Source organism: Panicum virgatum, chromosome 7K (assembly GCF_016808335.1).
Source record: "Panicum virgatum strain AP13 chromosome 7K, P.virgatum_v5, whole genome shotgun sequence".
Lineage (NCBI taxonomy): Eukaryota > Viridiplantae > Streptophyta > Magnoliopsida > Poales > Poaceae > Panicum > Panicum virgatum.
The window spans coordinates 40,840,308-40,846,307 of NC_053142.1; positions in this window are offsets into that span (position 1 = coordinate 40,840,308).

Sequence of the window (6,000 nt, forward strand, 5' to 3'; positions counted from 1 at the left end):
GCAATTGCCCTGACGGCTGACGCGATGGTGGGGCGTAGTACGGGGTCGTACGCTGCCCAGAGGAGAACAGCTGTGGACAGCTGGGTACTGCCGTAGTATGGCCCAGGCCATGGGACCCTGGCAAACCTTTCGTGTTGCTACTCTGGGGATTGTGGTCTGGTCCGTGACCGTGTCCACAGCCGAACGCACAGTGCCAGCGGAGAACTATGCGGCGAAGAATATGGCCCTAAGTAAGTTAGGTTAGTTTCGGTGGGAGTTTCATGAGTATAGTTATTTAGACTGAGAACTAGATAATTGTGCCAGATGAGTTTCATAGTGATGAAACTCTCCTCACATTCTATGAAACTCTAACCTTCTCTTTCCTTGCCATGTCAGCAAAAGTGATAATATTTAATGTCATGAAACCCTCCATAAAACTCCCATTGAGACTAGCCTTAGAAGTTGGAGGTTAGAGTTAGTTATTAACTCTAACCAAAGAAGTGTTTGGATAGAAGGGTTAGATTGACAATAAATGTATCTTTCTAATCATTTGATCTCTTTCTAGCAAGAAAGAGAAAGAAGAAAAGGTAGACCCCATCTAATCTAATCCCAATAAGCACCCATTGGAATGGATAGTTTTTTTGTGTCGGTGTCCCGGCCCGGGGGCCCGGATCCCAACTGGTGAATGCTGCGTGTTTTCTCGTCCCAGATGACGATGCAAGAGGCAATCACAGTAACGCACGGTTTACCCTGGTTCCGGCCGCGGGGCCGTACGTCCAGCAAAGGGAGTGTGCGAGGGCACTGTATTATCTTGCACCCGGAGTGCTTGTAGTAGGGGGTACAAGCGAGGCGAGAGAGGGAGAGAAGCTCCCAAGTCTCGGCTAAGAGTGGAGTCGGTGGAGATGAGTGCTCTGTAGACCTTGCGCGTCCTCTTGAGGAGAGAAGCCAGAGAGGCCAAGCAGACTAGAGTCCAGACCAGAGAGATTAGCCCGCCCCCGCTAAAGGAAACCCACCTCCTCCTTTTATAGGCATAAGGAGGGGTGGTGTACACGAGTGGGGGCACGGAGGTCGTCGTTTTCCCTTGAATCGCGGGGTTACAGTGGTCAGGATACTGTAGGATGTACACTGTGGGAAGGCGGCGTGCGTCGCTGTCGTCCTGGATGTCGTCCTTCGTCCTGTGAGGATTGCGCCGTACGCCCTGCAGTGTTCCGGTGGTAGTAATGGCGCGGGATGGCCCCGGACTTCCTGGTCGGAGTGCTGGCGTGCACACTAGAAGGTCCGGGGGACGCGTGACGTCGCCGGGCCTTCGAGAGGAGGGGGGAGGTCCGGGATGTCGGCGGGAGCAGTACCGAGCCCGTCTTGTCCCGCGTCGCAGGTCCCAAGGTGCTGCCACAGCGTCCGGGATGGCGGTGTGGTGACCAGAGTCAATGGATGGGACCCCGGTCATATCTACTGTGGGAGTGGCGGCCGGACGCCGCCCGTCCTTTGAGCCGTGGTGGAGTGGCTGGCTTTGAATGCCTTCGTACGGCGAGCGGTTGGGCGGCGGAGCCGTTTGTCCTTTGTGCCGAATGACGGCCTCGAGCGAGGCGAGAGATGAGACACCGCTCGAGGGTAGATCCGCTACCCTCGAGCGAGGCGGAGAATGAGTTACCCGCTCGAGGGTATATCCGCTACCCTCGAGCGAGGCGGAGATTGGTTTTCTGCTCGGGGGTAGTTTCGCTACCCTCGAGCGAGACGGAGATTGCCCAGCGGAACCGAGAGGGACCCTCGAACGAGGCGGAGATTGTTCAGTGGGTTCGAGGGGAATGTGAATGGGCCGCACGCTGGGCTTCTTTGAGTCTTTTCCTTTCCTCCGGACGGGAAGCAGGCCGTGGGCCTTCGTGGGCTCAGTTGCTTTAACAGGTGTTTGTGTTTTTTAAAGCGATCTTAGTACCCCAATTAGGGTGTCCCTAATTGTGGTACCCGACAGTAGCCCCCGAGGCTTTGGTCGAGTCAAGGGATTCGGCCAAAGGGTATTTCGGCGATTTCTCCCTTGATGTGATCGGAGACTGCCGTGCCCCCGCCAGGCGCGCCTGGGCGCCGGCCCGGCGGATGTGACAACTCGTCAGACGGGGTAGTGCGCCTGCGGGCAGGGTGCTCGAGGCGCGTGCCCTTTTGTTTGTTTGTTTGAAGGACGAAACGTGTCCGTGTGCTGAGGGGGGCCAGGGCGACGGTGGCGCCCGATGCTTGGCAGCTGGCGCTTTCGTCGCGCTGCCCCGCACGTAGGGCCTTGGCCCCGGCGTTCCTGGTCGCCTTGCGGCGCGCCGTTCGAGGGCAGCCGGCCAGAGCCAACGCTGCACCGCTTGGCGTCCAGGTGCTCAGCTCTGCTTTATTTCGTTCGGTCGCTTCTCGGCGCGGTGACCGAGGGCATCCTTTGTTCGTGGAGTGCCGCGTCGTCACGGACGATACAAGCCTCCGCTCTTCGCCAATCGTGAAGCTTTGTGCCCGGCGCAGCTATAAATAGGGGTCGTTGGGTTCCCTTTCTTCTCCATCCTCCCAGCTCTTTCTTCCAGCGTTGCCCAACTCTTGTAATGTTTCCTTTGTCTTTTTGTGACCAGCCCCCAGATGGGGTGGCCTGGCTTTTTTAGGCTTTTGGCGCTAGAGGAATGCTTGCGAGCGGTTGGGGAAGACCGGAGTGGGCGTGCGCTCCATCCCTTAGGTTCAGTGGGATCAACAGAAGAGCATTGGGCCCGTGGGATCCTGCTTCTGCGATGTCCCCTAGCCTGAAGGGGGATGGAGACGCCTGACCATGGCGTTCGTGCCAGGTTGGGCGGCTATTCTTTGCATCGTCCCCCCAGGCGACAAGGTTGCTCTCGGGGAGACGGTGCGGAGGGCGCTGTCCGCCAGCTCGACCCCCCGCATGGTCTTCGGTGGAGGAGACGCTAGAAGAAGGCTTGCGAGGAAAGCATCCCGCTGGACCCGTGTGGTCTGGGGGCTGGTCCTCGCATCCCTAGCAGCCTCGCTGTTGCGTCAGCTAGGGGCCCGGTGCCTTTCTTCGTCGCCCGCTCCTCCCCAAGACAGGGAAAATTGCCACGTAGGTGGCAACGTGTTTGTATCTTTCGATGGCTTCGCGCCGGTAACCGTTTGTAATCTTTATTCGCATTGAGGAATAAAGTCCCCTTTCTCCTCTGCGGGGAGGATTACCGAGGGTATAGGGGTGTACATAGAGTTACGACCCTCGAATATGTGTGAAGTCTCCTTCGCGGGGGCGCGTCAGCGCACCCGCGGGTGTAGCCCCCGAGGCCTTGGAGGAGCGTTTGTGCTCGTCCAAGGGCTGCAAACGTTGTCCCACTGGGTAGCTTTACTGGGATGGCCGTCCAGCGTCTTTTTCAGCCGGCATCGGCACTTTTTCAGCCGGCCTCGGCATTCTTAGTGCTGGTACAACGACCCGGCGTTCAGCTTAGCCTTTAGGGGAGCGTACGTTAATAGCGGAGGGTTTGATTAGACACATGGAGCTTCACAATGGACGGTTGTCGACTTATTCGAGGGTGTGGTTTGTACCGTGGTGTGCGGGGAGCCCCCGAGCCCAGGCCCGTGTGAAGGCGTTCAGGGGAACCCTCGACTTTGATTACGACCCTCGTCGCCCTTCCGCATGGAGGAGGGGTGAAGCGCACCATGCTACCCATGCCCGGGCCGCGAGCCATGGCTGCTTCTGTGAGCTATTAGCGGGTTGTTCAAGCGGACGTCCGTGCCCCGTTCGATAGGGGTCGGCTCGTGGTCCATGGACACGTCTCATAAAGCGCTCGCGAGGGTTCGCTAGGCGGGGCTCGAACCCATTCGGTAGGGTTCGAGGGCTCAATGCTCTCCCTCGATGGGATCCCCCTTCTAGGCACCCTCGACTGGCCTTGAACACTGCGTAGGATGTCTCGAACTCCGCGCTCGAGGGTAGCTTGTACGGCACATCCCCTCAGTCCCTGACTCTGGTGATCTGGGGCGCCTGTCGAACCCCCTGAAGGGCCAGGCTTCGACCCCCTGATCAGTAAGGCCTCGAAATGCGATTCCTTCGAGGGTAGAGAGACCCCTATGAAGGAATATTCCGTCGTGGTCTGAAAACGTTGCAGAGCCGCGAGCCACGCGCGCGCGGGTCTTCCGCCGGTAGCTGGCGACGTGGTCCGATTTGTGCGGGACGGTGTGGGCGCGTCTTTTAAGGCGACAGCCTCGGGCAAACGAAGCGGCGTGGGAGGCGGCTGACGGATGGGATAGCGCAACAGTCGCGCCGCGCCCGCCGGTTACCGTGCCGCATTTATTGCGGCTGTGCGCGCGTGGGGGACTCCGCGGTCGTGGGGCCCATCCGTCAGCGATAGCAAAATCTATCCGCATTCAATGCGGTAGATTTACGCCGTGGCTACGGATGCGCCCGACTAGGTGAATAAATACGAAGAGAAAGTGGGCGTTTTGGGTTCACCTGGCCATTTGCCTTCATCCTGTTTCGCCTTCTCCGCCTCCGTCGCCTCCTGAACCCATAGCCAAGAGCGAGAAGGAGAAAGGAGAAAGAGAGAGAGAGACTTAGCCATTTCGGAGCCTTCCTTTTCACATCCCCCCTCGACTCTCGGAGATGTCGGACATCCAGGAGCCCTTGCCATGGGGGAAGTCCTCTGCCACCGAGGCGGTGCTGGAGCAGCTGGTCGCCGAGCGGCTGCTGCCGCGGAACCCGGACTTGGGGGCTCCGGCGTGGATTTCCCCGCACCCGGACGAGACCGAGCCGAAGCCCCCGCAGGGCTACGTCGTAAGCTTCGTGCGCCTCCACGAACGGGGCTTCGGCGTCCCCGTCAGCAAGTTCATGAGGGCCCTGTGTGAGTACTACGGAGTGGAGCTGCACAACTTCAGTCCCAACTCCATCTCGCAGGCGGCGGTCTTCGTCGCCGTCTGCGAGGGGTACCTCGGCATCGACGTCCACTGGGATCTCTGGATCCACCTGTTCCGCGGCGAGCTCTTCGTCGAAAACGCACGGAACCAGCCGAGGCGGTTCGCGCGCGCCGGTGGCCTGACGCTTCATGTCCGCCCGAACCGGAGGAACCTTTACATCACAAGCAAGATGACGACGAACAACTCCGGGTGGAGCCGAGGGTGGTTCTACCTTCGAAACTTCAGTGGCACGCTCCCGGCATTTACCAACAAGGTTCTTCAGGAGCGTCCGGCGAAGTGGGACTGGGGGGTGTCGCCCCCGGCGCAACAAGCCAGGCTCGAGGGCCTCACCGATGCGCTGGCGCGTTTGGCGAGGAAGGGGTTGATAGCGGCGGCCGTCATCGCGAACTTTCACCGGCAGAGGGTGATCCCTCTCGTGGAGAGGGCCCTGCCGATTTACCAGCTCACCCCCGGGAGCAAGGTCGAAGGCTCGAGGATGTCAAGCAAGCTTCTCTCCCACACCAACGCCGCCCGGAGGGCGAGGTACGCGGTGGCAGAGTTTCCCCAAGATCCCGCGGATCTTTGGAGGATCAAGATGCGCCCCGAGCCGGGGTATATTTCCCTGGTGAGTTTTGGCTTCGAACTCGTCGTGCGTCGTATAATTCCCCTTTCCTGACCCTTTCTCCGGTGTGTTTTTACAGGGGTTGAGGTGCGGCACCTCGAGGCCCCCGGTCCCAGAACAGCGCCTGATCAATCGCCTCCACGCGGAGAAGATGAAGAGGCGGAAGGACGCGGCGGAGACAAAGGCCGAGAGGAAGAGGAAGAGGTAGGCGAAGCACGACAAGGCGTGCAAGCTCGCTCGCTCGGAGGGGAAGGCGTGGCCCGCCACACCCGAGTCCTCGGAGGAGGATGAGGAGGAGGCCTCGGACCCCGAGGACCACGTTCCGAGGAGGGACGAAGAGGGCGCGAGCCCCCCACCGTTCTACCTATGGGACGAGGAAGAGGGAGCGACCGTGGTACCAGAGGAGCCGAGGGACGCGGGGGGGGGGGGGGGCCATCGGCGAATCCCTCCCTCGAGGCTGCGGCGCGGGAGTCATCACCGTCATCGGCCGCCGAGGAGACGCCCGCGCCCCAGGT